Source organism: Salmo salar, chromosome 14 (genome assembly GCF_965601325.2).
Source record: "Salmo salar chromosome 14, fSalSal1, whole genome shotgun sequence".
NCBI lineage: Eukaryota > Metazoa > Chordata > Actinopteri > Salmoniformes > Salmonidae > Salmo > Salmo salar.
In genome coordinates this window covers 12,406,019-12,424,388 of record NC_138304.1, presented here as the reverse complement: position 1 = coordinate 12,424,388, position 18,370 = coordinate 12,406,019, and the positions used below count along the sequence as shown (strand labels likewise).

General features: G+C 40.3%; 11 non-coding genes across 11 annotated transcripts; all 11 read left to right on the top strand.

Moving 5' to 3' along the window:
- The first annotated feature begins 701 nt into the window (after positions 1-701).
- Positions 702-774, top strand: trnav-aac (transfer RNA valine (anticodon AAC)). Its single transcript has one exon. It is a non-coding gene; the product is annotated as a tRNA-Val (tRNA).
- An 885-nt stretch (positions 775-1,659) lies between these two features.
- On the top strand, positions 1,660-1,732 carry trnav-cac (transfer RNA valine (anticodon CAC)). The gene has a single exon. It is a non-coding gene; the product is annotated as a tRNA-Val (tRNA).
- Positions 1,733-3,497: 1,765 nt separating this feature from the next.
- trnav-aac (transfer RNA valine (anticodon AAC)) lies at positions 3,498-3,570 on the top strand. Its single transcript has one exon. It is a non-coding gene; the product is annotated as a tRNA-Val (tRNA).
- An 885-nt stretch (positions 3,571-4,455) lies between these two features.
- Positions 4,456-4,528, top strand: trnav-cac (transfer RNA valine (anticodon CAC)). The gene has a single exon. It is a non-coding gene; the product is annotated as a tRNA-Val (tRNA).
- A 1,932-nt stretch (positions 4,529-6,460) lies between these two features.
- Positions 6,461-6,533, top strand: trnav-aac (transfer RNA valine (anticodon AAC)). Its single transcript has one exon. It is a non-coding gene; the product is annotated as a tRNA-Val (tRNA).
- An 885-nt stretch (positions 6,534-7,418) lies between these two features.
- Positions 7,419-7,491, top strand: trnav-cac (transfer RNA valine (anticodon CAC)). The gene has a single exon. It is a non-coding gene; the product is annotated as a tRNA-Val (tRNA).
- Positions 7,492-9,423: 1,932 nt separating this feature from the next.
- trnav-aac (transfer RNA valine (anticodon AAC)) lies at positions 9,424-9,496 on the top strand. Its single transcript has one exon. It is a non-coding gene; the product is annotated as a tRNA-Val (tRNA).
- Positions 9,497-10,381: 885 nt separating this feature from the next.
- On the top strand, positions 10,382-10,454 carry trnav-cac (transfer RNA valine (anticodon CAC)). The gene has a single exon. It is a non-coding gene; the product is annotated as a tRNA-Val (tRNA).
- A 1,932-nt stretch (positions 10,455-12,386) lies between these two features.
- trnav-aac (transfer RNA valine (anticodon AAC)) lies at positions 12,387-12,459 on the top strand. The gene has a single exon. It is a non-coding gene; the product is annotated as a tRNA-Val (tRNA).
- Positions 12,460-13,344: 885 nt separating this feature from the next.
- trnav-cac (transfer RNA valine (anticodon CAC)) lies at positions 13,345-13,417 on the top strand. Its single transcript has one exon. It is a non-coding gene; the product is annotated as a tRNA-Val (tRNA).
- Positions 13,418-17,255: 3,838 nt separating this feature from the next.
- On the top strand, positions 17,256-17,328 carry trnav-aac (transfer RNA valine (anticodon AAC)). The gene has a single exon. It is a non-coding gene; the product is annotated as a tRNA-Val (tRNA).
- Positions 17,329-18,370: the final 1,042 nt, after the last annotated feature.

Genomic DNA, 18,370 nt, shown 5'->3' with positions numbered 1-18,370 from the left:
AGCCTTATTCTGAAAACGGATTAAGTCAAATAAAATCTATCTACACACAATACCCCATAATGACAAAGCGATAACATATCATTTTTAATTCATAAAAAAAGATTTAAAAAATACCTTATTTACATACGTTTTCAGACCCTTTGCTATGAGTCTGGAAATTGAGCTCAGGTCCATCCTGTTTCCATTGATCATCCTTGAGATGTTTCTACAACTTGATTGGAGTCCACCTGTGGTAAATTCAATGGATTGGTCATGATTTGAAAAGGCACACACCTGTCTGTCTATATAAGGTTCCACAGTTGACAGTGCATGTCAGAGCATAAACTAAGCCATGAGGTGGAAGGAATTGTCCCTAGAGCTCCGAGACAGGATTGTGTCGAGGCACAGACGTGGGGAAGGGTACCGATACATTTCTGCAGCATTGAAGGTACCCAAGAACACAGTGGCTTCCATCATTCTTAAAAGGAAGAAGTTTGGAACCACCAAGACTCTTCCAAGAGCCGGCTGCTCAGCCAAACCATCCCTACGGTGAATCAGCCCTTATTCAGGAGTTATTCACACGATAATTCCCGGGATCTCAAGCCTTATTGCTTAGTTAATGGACTAAGTCATTTCTGACTTCAATTGGTTCTGAGAGCGATAAATGCCCCACCCACCAACCCACCCAGCCAAAGTCACACCCTTAGTATGCTACTCATGCAGTTTCCGTAGTGTAGCGGTTATCACGTTCGCCTAACACGCGAAAGGTCCCCGGTTCGAGACCGGGCGGAAACACATTTTAACAAATTAGATAGTACACCTATTCACTTAGGGCTCGATCCCAATTTAGGAATTCATGCTTTTCCTACGCACTTCTCAGTATTTGCTATTCAGACTTACCCTTTTAAGTCGCGTAACGCACTCTGCTGGGGTGGCTAGCTTGGGCGCTCTGAATAAATTCCTGCTACGTGTGGTCTGAGTTCCATAATGATTCAAATAGGCTACATGTCCCAAATTATTGCAATACTTTAGCTTAATATGATTCACTAATGCTAGCAACCCTCAGGAACAATTCACAAGGATGTGACAGATTAAAGAAAGGTCAACGGAATGAAAGTATGCCAAAATAAATGTATGTGGCTGTTACTGACAGTGGCTCCCGATAGTGGCTAATATTTAACATGATACAAATTGTCAAATAAAACTGGGGAAAGCCCCACAGTGGAGGTGTCATAATACCCATAAAACCTAGCGGTCAAACAGGGAAATGGTTCCAACCATTTTTCCACCATTCATTTTTCCCATATGGGATTTTAGAAACACTTAAAATAATACATTTGTAGTTCTTTATGATAGCCACATTAGCAGTTAATTAGCATTTAATTTTGGGGGGGTAAATACAGGCGAATATTTTTTATAAAAGTCACCTTGTCCTAGAGAGAATTACACGGTTACCATGCCAGGGTAAGCCAACAAGAAACACAGGCCTTTTTTAACTGTTTTTAAAATCCCCTGTGGGGAATATGAATGGTGGAAAAACGATTGGAACCATTTCCCTGTTCGACCGCTAGTTCTTATGGGTATTATGACTCCTACTGTGGTACTCTATTTGGGATATTATGGGCGGTAGACTTGTGGGCATTCCTAACATTTTCCATGACTTCCACTCATTTTCTTGTAGTTTCTGTAGTGTAGTGGTTATCACGTTTGCCTCACACGCGAAAGGTCCCCGGTTCGAAACCGGGCGGAAACAAATTTTAACAAAACAGATAGTGATGACAGAAACAGGGTCATAACTGAAAAAAACGAAACAAATACATAAGCCTGCAGAATACATGAATAGACCAGTCTTAGACATGTCTTTCAATAACCAGAGGCAGATAGTGATAAGTGAAAAAAAACTAAACAAATACATAGGCCTACAGAATACATGAATAGACCAGTCTTAGACATGTCTTTCAATAACCAGAGGCAGATAGTGATGAGTGAAAAAAAACTAAACAAATACATAGGCCTACAGAATACATGAATAGACCAGTCTTAGACATTTTAGACATCAATTTATAAACTTCATCTCCCCTGGAAAAATGTGTCTAGACCAATGGTATTCAAACCTTTTCAGCAGGGACACCATTTTTTCCTCCAGAATTTCTGGGGTCCCCATTTTTTTGCAATCATTTCTTGTGATCCCACCCCAAATACAACTTTAAAATCGGTACGTTACATTTTTTTTTACATCAACAAATAACCTTCAATTACCCAATCAAATACTTTTTTTCTAATTAACTTTCTCAAAAACGTTTCTATATTGTCTCGTACAATAATCTGTACTCATAATTTTTTGTTCCTAAATAATGAATATATATATCCCCACTGCAGTCCCCCCGACCCCGACTTTAAATATCACTGGTCTAGACAATATTTCCCAATGCCCCTAGGCTAGCATATGGTTTGAAACAGTTGAGGTTTGTCTAAACCTTGCTGTCTGCCTCTCCAACCTGTGGATCAATGTTGCCGTTTTTTTGGTGACCTCCACCGTGCGATGTGTATGAATGTGACCAGAATGACAGCTTCTCTGAGCCAGGCAAATTCATTTATCAGGTTCATTATAATGGATATATCCAAAGAAATGGCAATATAATCCTAGGTAAAACAAACAAAAGTGCAGACAGTTTTCTGTCATTTCAGCTGCTTGATGTGATTGTGTGATAGATTTAGTTGGCTGGCTAGCAAAGGAAAAGTATCTAGCCTGCATAGCTACAGTGCATTCGGAAAGTATTCAGACCCCTTACTTTTTTCCACATTTTGTTACGTTACAGCCTTATTCTGAAAACGGATTAAGTCAAATAAAATCTATCTACACACAATACCCCATAATGACAAAGCGATAACATATCATTTTTAATTCATAAAAAAAGATTTAAAAAATACCTTATTTACATACGTTTTCAGACCCTTTGCTATGAGTCTGGAAATTGAGCTCAGGTCCATCCTGTTTCCATTGATCATCCTTGAGATGTTTCTACAACTTGATTGGAGTCCACCTGTGGTAAATTCAATGGATTGGTCATGATTTGAAAAGGCACACACCTGTCTGTCTATATAAGGTTCCACAGTTGACAGTGCATGTCAGAGCATAAACTAAGCCATGAGGTGGAAGGAATTGTCCCTAGAGCTCCGAGACAGGATTGTGTCGAGGCACAGACGTGGGGAAGGGTACCGATACATTTCTGCAGCATTGAAGGTACCCAAGAACACAGTGGCTTCCATCATTCTTAAAAGGAAGAAGTTTGGAACCACCAAGACTCTTCCAAGAGCCGGCTGCTCAGCCAAACCATCCCTACGGTGAATCAGCCCTTATTCAGGAGTTATTCACACGATAATTCCCGGGATCTCAAGCCTTATTGCTTAGTTAATGGACTAAGTCATTTCTGACTTCAATTGGTTCTGAGAGCGATAAATGCCCCACCCACCAACCCACCCAGCCAAAGTCACACCCTTAGTATGCTACTCATGCAGTTTCCGTAGTGTAGCGGTTATCACGTTCGCCTAACACGCGAAAGGTCCCCGGTTCGAGACCGGGCGGAAACACATTTTAACAAATTAGATAGTACACCTATTCACTTAGGGCTCGATCCCAATTTAGGAATTCATGCTTTTCCTACGCACTTCTCAGTATTTGCTATTCAGACTTACCCTTTTAAGTCGCGTAACGCACTCTGCTGGGGTGGCTAGCTTGGGCGCTCTGAATAAATTCCTGCTACGTGTGGTCTGAGTTCCATAATGATTCAAATAGGCTACATGTCCCAAATTATTGCAATACTTTAGCTTAATATGATTCACTAATGCTAGCAACCCTCAGGAACAATTCACAAGGATGTGACAGATTAAAGAAAGGTCAACGGAATGAAAGTATGCCAAAATAAATGTATGTGGCTGTTACTGACAGTGGCTCCCGATAGTGGCTAATATTTAACATGATACAAATTGTCAAATAAAACTGGGGAAAGCCCCACAGTGGAGGTGTCATAATACCCATAAAACCTAGCGGTCAAACAGGGAAATGGTTCCAACCATTTTTCCACCATTCATTTTTCCCATATGGGATTTTAGAAACACTTAAAATAATACATTTGTAGTTCTTTATGATAGCCACATTAGCAGTTAATTAGCATTTAATTTTGGGGGGGTAAATACAGGCGAATATTTTTTATAAAAGTCACCTTGTCCGAGAGAGAATTACACGGTTACCATGCCAGGGTAAGCCAACAAGAAACACAGGCCTTTTTTAACTGTTTTTAAAATCCCCTGTGGGGAATATGAATGGTGGAAAAACGATTGGAACCATTTCCCTGTTCGACCGCTAGTTCTTATGGGTATTATGACTCCTACTGTGGTACTCTATTTGGGATATTATGGGCGGTAGACTTGTGGGCATTCCTAACATTTTCCATGACTTCCACTCTTTTTCTTGTAGTTTCTGTAGTGTAGTGGTTATCACGTTTGCCTCACACGCGAAAGGTCCCCGGTTCGAAACCGGGCGGAAACAAATTTTAACAAAACAGATAGTGATGACAGAAACAGGGTCATAACTGAAAAAAACGAAACAAATACATAGGCCTGCAGAATACATGAATAGACCAGTCTTAGACATGTCTTTCAATAACCAGAGGCAGATAGTGATAAGTGAAAAAAAACTAAACAAATACATAGGCCTACAGAATACATGAATAGACCAGTCTTAGACATGTCTTTCATTAACCAGAGGCAGATAGTGATAACTGAAAAAAACGAAACAAATACATAGGCCTGCAGAATACATGAATAGACCAGTCTTAGACATGTCTTTCAATAACCAGAGGCAATGCAATGTTATAAAACAGGTTGTTTGGATCCTGGATGCTAATTGGTTAATAGCAGGGAGTTGAAGCACCACCATCCCAGCATTCTGCAGGTAGTGCCTGTTAGCGGTTCCATTAGATTTATAAATGCGCATCCACTGTTCCACGGCCCAGCCAGTCAATTTATAAACTTCATCTCCCCTGGAAAAATGTGTCTAGACCAATGGTATTCAAACCTTTTCAGCAGGGACACCATTTTTTCCTCCAGAATTTCTGGGGTCCCCATTTTTTTGCAATCATTTCTTGTGATCCCACCCCAAATACAACTTTAAAATCGGTACGTTACATTTTTTTTTACATCAACAAATAACCTTCAATTACCCAATCAAATACTTTTTTTCTAATTAACTTTCTCAAAAACGTTTCTATATTGTCTCGTACAATAATCTGTACTCATAATTTTTTGTTCCTAAATAATGAATATATATATCCCCACTGCAGTCCCCCCGACCCCGACTTTAAATATCACTGGTCTAGACAATATTTCCCAATGCCCCTAGGCTAGCATATGGTTTGAAACAGTTGAGGTTTGTCTAAACCTTGCTGTCTGCCTCTCCAACCTGTGGATCAATGTTGCCGTTTTTTTGGTGACCTCCACCGTGCGATGTGTATGAATGTGACCAGAATGACAGCTTCTCTGAGCCAGGCAAATTCATTTATCAGGTTCATTATAATGGATATATCCAAAGAAATGGCAATATAATCCTAGGTAAAACAAACAAAAGTGCAGACAGTTTTCTGTCATTTCAGCTGCTTGATGTGATTGTGTGATAGATTTAGTTGGCTGGCTAGCAAAGGAAAAGTAGCTAGCCTGCATAGCTACAGTGCATTCGGAAAGTATTCAGACCCCTTACTTTTTTCCACATTTTGTTACGTTACAGCCTTATTCTGAAAACGGATTAAGTCAAATAAAATCTATCTACACACAATACCCCATAATGACAAAGCGATAACATATCATTTTTAATTCATAAAAAAAGATTTAAAAAATACCTTATTTACATACGTTTTCAGACCCTTTGCTATGAGTCTGGAAATTGAGCTCAGGTCCATCCTGTTTCCATTGATCATCCTTGAGATGTTTCTACAACTTGATTGGAGTCCACCTGTGGTAAATTCAATGGATTGGTCATGATTTGAAAAGGCACACACCTGTCTGTCTATATAAGGTTCCACAGTTGACAGTGCATGTCAGAGCATAAACTAAGCCATGAGGTGGAAGGAATTGTCCCTAGAGCTCCGAGACAGGATTGTGTCGAGGCACAGACGTGGGGAAGGGTACCGATACATTTCTGCAGCATTGAAGGTACCCAAGAACACAGTGGCTTCCATCATTCTTAAAAGGAAGAAGTTTGGAACCACCAAGACTCTTCCAAGAGCCGGCTGCTCAGCCAAACCATCCCTACGGTGAATCAGCCCTTATTCAGGAGTTATTCACACGATAATTCCCGGGATCTCAAGCCTTATTGCTTAGTTAATGGACTAAGTCATTTCTGACTTCAATTGGTTCTGAGAGCGATAAATGCCCCACCCACCCACCCACCCAGCCAAAGTCACACCCTTAGTATGCTACTCATGCAGTTTCCGTAGTGTAGCGGTTATCACGTTCGCCTAACACGCGAAAGGTCCCCGGTTCGAGACCGGGCGGAAACACATTTTAACAAATTAGATAGTACACCTATTCACTTAGGGCTCGATCCCAATTTAGGAATTCATGCTTTTCCTACGCACTTCTCAGTATTTGCTATTCAGACTTACCCTTTTAAGTCGCGTAACGCACTCTGCTGGGGTGGCTAGCTTGGGCGCTCTGAATAAATTCCTGCTACGTGTGGTCTGAGTTCCATAATGATTCAAATAGGCTACATGTCCCAAATTATTGCAATACTTTAGCTTAATATGATTCACTAATGCTAGCAACCCTCAGGAACAATTCACAAGGATGTGACAGATTAAAGAAAGGTCAACGGAATGAAAGTATGCCAAAATAAATGTATGTGGCTGTTACTGACAGTGGCTCCCGATAGTGGCTAATATTTAACATGATACAAATTGTCAAATAAAACTGGGGAAAGCCCCACAGTGGAGGTGTCATAATACCCATAAAACCTAGCGGTCAAACAGGGAAATGGTTCCAACCATTTTTCCACCATTCATTTTTCCCATATGGGATTTTAGAAACACTTAAAATAATACATTTGTAGTTCTTTATGATAGCCACATTAGCAGTTAATTAGCATTTAATTTTGGGGGGGTAAATACAGGCGAATATTTTTTATAAAAGTCACCTTGTCCGAGAGAGAATTACACGGTTACCATGCCAGGGTAAGCCAACAAGAAACACAGGCCTTTTTTAACTGTTTTTAAAATCCCCTGTGGGGAATATGAATGGTGGAAAAACGATTGGAACCATTTCCCTGTTCGACCGCTAGTTCTTATGGGTATTATGACTCCTACTGTGGTACTCTATTTGGGATATTATGGGCGGTAGACTTGTGGGCATTCCTAACATTTTCCATGACTTCCACTCTTTTTCTTGTAGTTTCTGTAGTGTAGTGGTTATCACGTTCGCCTCACACGCGAAAGGTCCCCGGTTCGAAACCGGGCGGAAACAAATTTTAACAAAACAGATAGTGATGACAGAAACAGGGTCATAACTGAAAAAAACGAAACAAATACATAGGCCTGCAGAATACATGAATAGACCAGTCTTAGACATGTCTTTCAATAACCAGAGGCAGATAGTGATAAGTGAAAAAAAACTAAACAAATACATAGGCCTACAGAATACATGAATAGACCAGTCTTAGACATGTCTTTCATTAACCAGAGGCAGATAGTGATAACTGAAAAAAACGAAACAAATACATAGGCCTGCAGAATACATGAATAGACCAGTCTTAGACATGTCTTTCAATAACCAGAGGCAATGCAATGTTATAAAACAGGTTGTTTGGATCCTGGATGCTAATTGGTTAATAGCAGGGAGTTGAAGCACCACCATCCCAGCATTCTGCAGGTAGTGCCTGTTAGCGGTTCCATTAGATTTATAAATGCGCATCCACTGTTCCACGGCCCAGCCAGTCAATTTATAAACTTCATCTCCCCTGGAAAAATGTGTCTAGACCAATGGTATTCAAACCTTTTCAGCAGGGACACCATTTTTTCCTCCAGAATTTCTGGGGTCCCCATTTTTTTGCAATCATTTCTTGTGATCCCACCCCAAATACAACTTTAAAATCGGTACGTTACATTTTTTTTTACATCAACAAATAACCTTCAATTACCCAATCAAATACTTTTTTTCTAATTAACTTTCTCAAAAACGTTTCTATATTGTCTCGTACAATAATCTGTACTCATAATTTTTTGTTCCTAAATAATGAATATATATATCCCCACTGCAGTCCCCCCGACCCCGACTTTAAATATCACTGGTCTAGACAATATTTCCCAATGCCCCTAGGCTAGCATATGGTTTGAAACAGTTGAGGTTTGTCTAAACCTTGCTGTCTGCCTCTCCAACCTGTGGATCAATGTTGCCGTTTTTTTGGTGACCTCCACCGTGCGATGTGTATGAATGTGACCAGAATGACAGCTTCTCTGAGCCAGGCAAATTCATTTATCAGGTTCATTATAATGGATATATCCAAAGAAATGGCAATATAATCCTAGGTAAAACAAACAAAAGTGCAGACAGTTTTCTGTCATTTCAGCTGCTTGATGTGATTGTGTGATAGATTTAGTTGGCTGGCTAGCAAAGGAAAAGTAGCTAGCCTGCATAGCTACAGTGCATTCGGAAAGTATTCAGACCCCTTACTTTTTTCCACATTTTGTTACGTTACAGCCTTATTCTGAAAACGGATTAAGTCAAATAAAATCTATCTACACACAATACCCCATAATGACAAAGCGATAACATATCATTTTTAATTCATAAAAAAAGATTTAAAAAATACCTTATTTACATACGTTTTCAGACCCTTTGCTATGAGTCTGGAAATTGAGCTCAGGTCCATCCTGTTTCCATTGATCATCCTTGAGATGTTTCTACAACTTGATTGGAGTCCACCTGTGGTAAATTCAATGGATTGGTCATGATTTGAAAAGGCACACACCTGTCTGTCTATATAAGGTTCCACAGTTGACAGTGCATGTCAGAGCATAAACTAAGCCATGAGGTGGAAGGAATTGTCCCTAGAGCTCCGAGACAGGATTGTGTCGAGGCACAGACGTGGGGAAGGGTACCGATACATTTCTGCAGCATTGAAGGTACCCAAGAACACAGTGGCTTCCATCATTCTTAAAAGGAAGAAGTTTGGAACCACCAAGACTCTTCCAAGAGCCGGCTGCTCAGCCAAACCATCCCTACGGTGAATCAGCCCTTATTCAGGAGTTATTCACACGATAATTCCCGGGATCTCAAGCCTTATTGCTTAGTTAATGGACTAAGTCATTTCTGACTTCAATTGGTTCTGAGAGCGATAAATGCCCCACCCACCCACCCACCCAGCCAAAGTCACACCCTTAGTATGCTACTCATGCAGTTTCCGTAGTGTAGCGGTTATCACGTTCGCCTAACACGCGAAAGGTCCCCGGTTCGAGACCGGGCGGAAACACATTTTAACAAATTAGATAGTACACCTATTCACTTAGGGCTCGATCCCAATTTAGGAATTCATGCTTTTCCTACGCACTTCTCAGTATTTGCTATTCAGACTTACCCTTTTAAGTCGCGTAACGCACTCTGCTGGGGTGGCTAGCTTGGGCGCTCTGAATAAATTCCTGCTACGTGTGGTCTGAGTTCCATAATGATTCAAATAGGCTACATGTCCCAAATTATTGCAATACTTTAGCTTAATATGATTCACTAATGCTAGCAACCCTCAGGAACAATTCACAAGGATGTGACAGATTAAAGAAAGGTCAACGGAATGAAAGTATGCCAAAATAAATGTATGTGGCTGTTACTGACAGTGGCTCCCGATAGTGGCTAATATTTAACATGATACAAATTGTCAAATAAAACTGGGGAAAGCCCCACAGTGGAGGTGTCATAATACCCATAAAACCTAGCGGTCAAACAGGGAAATGGTTCCAACCATTTTTCCACCATTCATTTTTCCCATATGGGATTTTAGAAACACTTAAAATAATACATTTGTAGTTCTTTATGATAGCCACATTAGCAGTTAATTAGCATTTAATTTTGGGGGGGTAAATACAGGCGAATATTTTTTATAAAAGTCACCTTGTCCGAGAGAGAATTACACGGTTACCATGCCAGGGTAAGCCAACAAGAAACACAGGCCTTTTTTAACTGTTTTTAAAATCCCCTGTGGGGAATATGAATGGTGGAAAAACGATTGGAACCATTTCCCTGTTCGACCGCTAGTTCTTATGGGTATTATGACTCCTACTGTGGTACTCTATTTGGGATATTATGGGCGGTAGACTTGTGGGCATTCCTAACATTTTCCATGACTTCCACTCTTTTTCTTGTAGTTTCTGTAGTGTAGTGGTTATCACGTTCGCCTCACACGCGAAAGGTCCCCGGTTCGAAACCGGGCGGAAACAAATTTTAACAAAACAGATAGTGATGACAGAAACAGGGTCATAACTGAAAAAAACGAAACAAATACATAGGCCTGCAGAATACATGAATAGACCAGTCTTAGACATGTCTTTCAATAACCAGAGGCAGATAGTGATAAGTGAAAAAAAACTAAACAAATACATAGGCCTACAGAATACATGAATAGACCAGTCTTAGACATGTCTTTCATTAACCAGAGGCAGATAGTGATAACTGAAAAAAACGAAACAAATACATAGGCCTGCAGAATACATGAATAGACCAGTCTTAGACATGTCTTTCAATAACCAGAGGCAATGCAATGTTATAAAACAGGTTGTTTGGATCCTGGATGCTAATTGGTTAATAGCAGGGAGTTGAAGCACCACCATCCCAGCATTCTGCAGGTAGTGCCTGTTAGCGGTTCCATTAGATTTATAAATGCGCATCCACTGTTCCACGGCCCAGCCAGTCAATTTATAAACTTCATCTCCCCTGGAAAAATGTGTCTAGACCAATGGTATTCAAACCTTTTCAGCAGGGACACCATTTTTTCCTCCAGAATTTCTGGGGTCCCCATTTTTTTGCAATCATTTCTTGTGATCCCACCCCAAATACAACTTTAAAATCGGTACGTTACATTTTTTTTTACATCAACAAATAACCTTCAATTACCCAATCAAATACTTTTTTTCTAATTAACTTTCTCAAAAACGTTTCTATATTGTCTCGTACAATAATCTGTACTCATAATTTTTTGTTCCTAAATAATGAATATATATATCCCCACTGCAGTCCCCCCGACCCCGACTTTAAATATCACTGGTCTAGACAATATTTCCCAATGCCCCTAGGCTAGCATATGGTTTGAAACAGTTGAGGTTTGTCTAAACCTTGCTGTCTGCCTCTCCAACCTGTGGATCAATGTTGCCGTTTTTTTGGTGACCTCCACCGTGCGATGTGTATGAATGTGACCAGAATGACAGCTTCTCTGAGCCAGGCAAATTCATTTATCAGGTTCATTATAATGGATATATCCAAAGAAATGGCAATATAATCCTAGGTAAAACAAACAAAAGTGCAGACAGTTTTCTGTCATTTCAGCTGCTTGATGTGATTGTGTGATAGATTTAGTTGGCTGGCTAGCAAAGGAAAAGTAGCTAGCCTGCATAGCTACAGTGCATTCGGAAAGTATTCAGACCCCTTACTTTTTTCCACATTTTGTTACGTTACAGCCTTATTCTGAAAACGGATTAAGTCAAATAAAATCTATCTACACACAATACCCCATAATGACAAAGCGATAACATATCATTTTTAATTCATAAAAAAAGATTTAAAAAATACCTTATTTACATACGTTTTCAGACCCTTTGCTATGAGTCTGGAAATTGAGCTCAGGTCCATCCTGTTTCCATTGATCATCCTTGAGATGTTTCTACAACTTGATTGGAGTCCACCTGTGGTAAATTCAATGGATTGGTCATGATTTGAAAAGGCACACACCTGTCTGTCTATATAAGGTTCCACAGTTGACAGTGCATGTCAGAGCATAAACTAAGCCATGAGGTGGAAGGAATTGTCCCTAGAGCTCCGAGACAGGATTGTGTCGAGGCACAGACGTGGGGAAGGGTACCGATACATTTCTGCAGCATTGAAGGTACCCAAGAACACAGTGGCTTCCATCATTCTTAAAAGGAAGAAGTTTGGAACCACCAAGACTCTTCCAAGAGCCGGCTGCTCAGCCAAACCATCCCTACGGTGAATCAGCCCTTATTCAGGAGTTATTCACACGATAATTCCCGGGATCTCAAGCCTTATTGCTTAGTTAATGGACTAAGTCATTTCTGACTTCATTTGGTTCTGAGAGCGATAAATGCCCCACCCACCCACCCACCCAGCCAAAGTCACACCCTTAGTATCCTACTCACGCAGTTTCCGTAGTGTAGCGGTTATCACGTTCGCCTAACACGCGAAAGGTCCCCGGTTCGAGACCGGGCGGAAACACATTTTAACAAATTAGATAGTACACCTATTCACTTAGGGCTCGATCCCAATTTAGGAATTCATGCTTTTCCTACGCACTTCTCAGTATTTGCTATTCAGACTTACCCTTTTAAGTCGCGTAACGCACTCTGCTGGGGTGGCTAGCTTGGGCGCTCTGAATAAATTCCTGCTACGTGTGGTCTGAGTTCCATAATGATTCAAATAGGCTACATGTCCCAAATTATTGCAATACTTTAGCTTAATATGATTCACTAATGCTAGCAACCCTCAGGAACAATTCACAAGGATGTGACAGATTAAAGAAAGGTCAACGGAATGAAAGTATGCCAAAATAAATGTATGTGGCTGTTACTGACAGTGGCTCCCGATAGTGGCTAATATTTAACATGATACAAATTGTCAAATAAAACTGGGGAAAGCCCCACAGTGGAGGTGTCATAATACCCATAAAACCTAGCGGTCAAACAGGGAAATGGTTCCAACCATTTTTCCACCATTCATTTTTCCCATATGGGATTTTAGAAACACTTAAAATAATACATTTGTAGTTCTTTATGATAGCCACATTAGCAGTTAATTAGCATTTAATTTTGGGGGGGTAAATACAGGCGAATATTTTTTATAAAAGTCACCTTGTCCGAGAGAGAATTACACGGTTACCATGCCAGGGTAAGCCAACAAGAAACACAGGCCTTTTTTAACTGTTTTTAAAATCCCCTGTGGGGAATATGAATGGTGGAAAAACGATTGGAACCATTTCCCTGTTCGACCGCTAGTTCTTATGGGTATTATGACTCCTACTGTGGTACTCTATTTGGGATATTATGGGCGGTAGACTTGTGGGCATTCCTAACATTTTCCATGACTTCCACTCTTTTTCTTGTAGTTTCTGTAGTGTAGTGGTTATCACGTTCGCCTCACACGCGAAAGGTCCCCGGTTCGAAACCGGGCGGAAACAAATTTTAACAAAACAGATAGTGATGACAGAAACAGGGTCATAACTGAAAAAAACGAAACAAATACATAGGCCTGCAGAATACATGAATAGACCAGTCTTAGACATGTCTTTCAATAACCAGAGGCAGATAGTGATAAGTGAAAAAAAACTAAACAAATACATAGGCCTACAGAATACATGAATAGACCAGTCTTAGACATGTCTTTCATTAACCAGAGGCAGATAGTGATAACTGAAAAAAACGAAACAAATACATAGGCCTGCAGAATACATGAATAGACCAGTCTTAGACATGTCTTTCAATAACCAGAGGCAATGCAATGTTATAAAACAGGTTGTTTGGATCCTGGATGCTAATTGGTTAATAGCAGGGAGTTGAAGCACCACCATCCCAGCATTCTGCAGGTAGTGCCTGTTAGCGGTTCCATTAGATTTATAAATGCGCATCCACTGTTCCACGGCCCAGCCAGTCAATTTATAAACTTCATCTCCCCTGGAAAAATGTGTCTAGACCAATGGTATTCAAACCTTTTCAGCAGGGACACCATTTTTTCCTCCAGAATTTCTGGGGTCCCCATTTTTTTGCAATCATTTCTTGTGATCCCACCCCAAATACAACTTTAAAATCGGTACGTTACATTTTTTTTTACATCAACAAATAACCTTCAATTACCCAATCAAATACTTTTTTTCTAATTAACTTTCTCAAAAACGTTTCTATATTGTCTCGTACAATAATCTGTACTCATAATTTTTTGTTCCTAAATAATGAATATATATATCCCCACTGCAGTCCCCCCGACCCCGACTTTAAATATCACTGGTCTAGACAATATTTCCCAATGCCCCTAGGCTAGCATATGGTTTGAAACAGTTGAGGTTTGTCTAAACCTTGCTGTCTGCCTCTCCAACCTGTGGATCAATGTTGCCGTTTTTTTGGTGACCTCCACCGTGCGATGTGTATGAATGTGACCAGAATGACAGCTTCTCTGAGCCAGGCAAATTCATTTATCAGGTTCATTATAATGGATATATCCAAAGAAATGGCAATATAATCCTAGGTAAAACAAACAAAAGTGCAGACAGTTTTCTGTCATTTCAGCTGCTTGATGTGATTGTGTGATAGATTTAGTTGGCTGGCTAGCAAAGGAAAAGTAGCTAGCCTGCATAGCTACAGTGCATTCGGAAAGTATTCAGACCCCTTACTTTTTTCCACATTTTGTTACGTTACAGCCTTATTCTGAAAACGGATTAAGTCAAATAAAATCTATCTACACACAATACCCCATAATGACAAAGCGATAACATATCATTTTTAATTCATAAAAAAAGATTTAAAAAATACCTTATTTACATACGTTTTCAGACCCTTTGCTATGAGTCTGGAAATTGAGCTCAGGTCCATCCTGTTTCCATTGATCATCCTTGAGATGTTTCTACAACTTGATTGGAGTCCACCTGTGGTAAATTCAATGGATTGGTCATGATTTGAAAAGGCACACACCTGTCTGTCTATATAAGGTTCCACAGTTGACAGTGCATGTCAGAGCATAAACTAAGCCATGAGGTGGAAGGAATTGTCCCTAGAGCTCCGAGACAGGATTGTGTCGAGGCACAGACGTGGGGAAGGGTACCGATACATTTCTGCAGCATTTAAGGTACCCAAGAACACAGTGGCTTCCATCATTCTTAAAAGGAAGAAGTTTGGAACCACCAAGACTCTTCCAAGAGCCGGCTGCTCAGCCAAACCATCCCTACGGTGAATCAGCCCTTATTCAGGAGTTATTCACACGATAATTCCCGGGATCTCAAGCCTTATTGATTAGTTAATGGACTAAGTCATTTCTGACTTCAATTGGTTCTGAGAGCGATAAATGCGCCACCCACCCACCCACCCAGCCAAAGTCACACCCTTAGTATGCTACTCATGCAGTTTCTGTAGTGTAGCGGTTATCACGTTCGCCTAACACGCGAAAGGTCCCCGGTTCGAAACCGGGCGTAAACAAATTTTAACAAAACAGATAGTGATGACAGAAACAGGGTCATAACTGAAAAAAACGAAACAAATACATAGGCCTGCAGAATACATGAATAGACCAGTCTTAGACATGTCTTTCAATAACCAGAGGCAGATAGTGATAACTGAAAAAAACGAAACAAATACATAGGCCTGCAGAATACATGAATAGACCAGTCTTAGACATGTCTTTCAATAACCAGAGGCAATGCAATGTTATAAAACAGGTTGTTTGGATCCTGGATGCTAATTGGTTAATAGCAGGGAGTTGAAGCACCACCATCCCAGCATTCTGCAGGTAGTGCCTGTTAGCGGTTCCATTAGATTTATAAATGCGCATCCACTGTTCCACGGCCCAGCCAGTCAATTTATAAACTTCATCTCCCCTGGAAAAATGTGTCTAGACCAATGGTATTCAAACCTTTTCAGCAGGGACACCATTTTTTCCTCCAGAATTTCTGGGGTCCCCATTTTTTTGCAATCATTTCTTGTGATCCCACCCCAAATACAACTTTAAAATCGGTACGTTACATTTTTTTTTACATCAACAAATAACCTTCAATTACCCAATCAAATACTTTTTTTCTAATTAACTTTCTCAAAAACGTTTCTATATTGTCTCGTACAATAATCTGTACTCATAATTTTTTGTTCCTAAATAATGAATATATATATCCCCACTGCAGTCCCCCCGACCCCGACTTTAAATATCACTGGTCTAGACAATATTTCCCAATGCCCCTAGGCTAGCATATGGTTTGAAACAGTTGAGGTTTGTCTAAACCTTGCTGTCTGCCTCTCCAACCTGTGGATCAATGTTGCCGTTTTTTTGGTGACCTCCACCGTGCGATGTGTATGAATGTGACCAGAATGACAGCTTCTCTGAGCCAGGCAAATTCATTTATCAGGTTCATTATAATGGATATATCCAAAGAAATGGCAATATAATCCTAGGTAAAACAAACAAAAGTGCAGACAGTTTTCTGTCATTTCAGCTGCTTGATGTGATTGTGTGATAGATTTAGTTGGCTGGCTAGCAAAGGAAAAGTAGCTAGCCTGCATAGCTACAGTGCATTCGGAAAGTATTCAGACCCCTTACTTTTTTCCACATTTTGTTACGTTACAGCCTTATTCTGAAAACGGATTAAGTCAAATAAAATCTATCTACACACAATACCCCATAATGACAAAGCGATAACATATCATTTTTAATTCATAAAAAAAGATTTAAAAAATACCTTATTTACATACGTTTTCAGACCCTTTGCTATGAGTCTGGAAATTGAGCTCAGGTCCATCCTGTTTCCATTGATCATCCTTGAGATGTTTCTACAACTTGATTGGAGTCCACCTGTGGTAAATTCAATGGATTGGTCATGATTTGAAAAGGCACACACCTGTCTGTCTATATAAGGTTCCACAGTTGACAGTGCATGTCAGAGCATAAACTAAGCCATGAGGTGGAAGGAATTGTCCCTAGAGCTCCGAGACAGGATTGTGTCGAGGCACAGACGTGGGGAAGGGTACCGATACATTTCTGCAGCATTGAAGGTACCCAAGAACACAGTGGCTTCCATCATTCTTAAAAGGAAGAAGTTTGGAACCACCAAGACTCTTCCAAGAGCCGGCTGCTCAGCCAAACCATCCAAACGGTGAATCAGCCCTTATTCAGGAGTTATTCACACGATAATTCCCGGGATCTCAAGCCTTATTGCTTAGTTAATGGACTAAGTCATTTCTGACTTCATTTGGTTCTGAGAGTGATAAATGCCCCACCCACCCACCCAGCCAAAGTCACACCCTTAGTATCCTACTCACGCAGTTTCCGTAGTGTAGCGGTTATCACGTTCGCCTAACACGCGAAAGGTCCCCGGTTCGAGACCGGGCGGAAACACATTTTAACAAATTAGATAGTACACCTATTCACTTAGGGCTCGATCCCAATTTAGGAATTCATGCTTTTCCTACGCACTTCTCAGTATTTGCTATTCAGACTTAGCCTTTTAAGTCGCGTAACGCACTCTGCTGGGGTGGCTAGCTTGGGCGCTCTGAATAAATTCCTGCTACGTGTGGTCTGAGTTCCATAATGATTCAAATAGGCTACATGTCCCAAATTATTGCAATACTTTAGCTTAATATGATTCACTAATGCTAGCAACCCTCAGGAACAATTCACAAGGATGTGACAGATTAAAGAAAGGTCAACGGAATGAAAGTATGCCAAAATAAATGTATGTGGCTGTTACTGACAGTGGCTCCCGATAGTGGCTAATATTTAACATGATACAAATTGTCAAATAAAACTGGGGAAAGCCCCACAGTGGAGGTGTCATAATACCCATAAAACCTAGCGGTCAAACAGGGAAATGGTTCCAACCATTTTTCCACCATTCATTTTTCCCATATGGGATTTTAGAAACACTTAAAATAATACATTTGTAGTTCTTTATGATAGCCACATTAGCAGTTAATTAGCATTTAATTTTGGGGGGGTAAATACAGGCGAATATTTTTTATAAAAGTCACCTTGTCCGAGAGAGAATTACACGGTTACCATGCCAGGGTAAGCCAACAAGAAACACAGGCCTTTTTTAACTGTTTTTAAAATCCCCTGTGGGGAATATGAATGGTGGAAAAACGATTGGAACCATTTCCCTGTTCGACCGCTAGTTCTTATGGGTATTATGACTCCTACTGTGGTACTCTATTTGGGATATTATGGGCGGTAGACTTGTGGGCATTCCTAACATTTTCCATGATTTCCACTCTTTTTCTTGTAGTTTCTGTAGTGTAGTGCTTATCACGTTCGCCCCACACGAGAAAGGTCCCCGGTTCGAAACCGGGCGGAATCAAATTTTAACAAAACAGATAGTGATGACAGAAACTGGGTCATAATTAAAAAAAACGAAACAAATACATAGGCCTGCAGAATACAT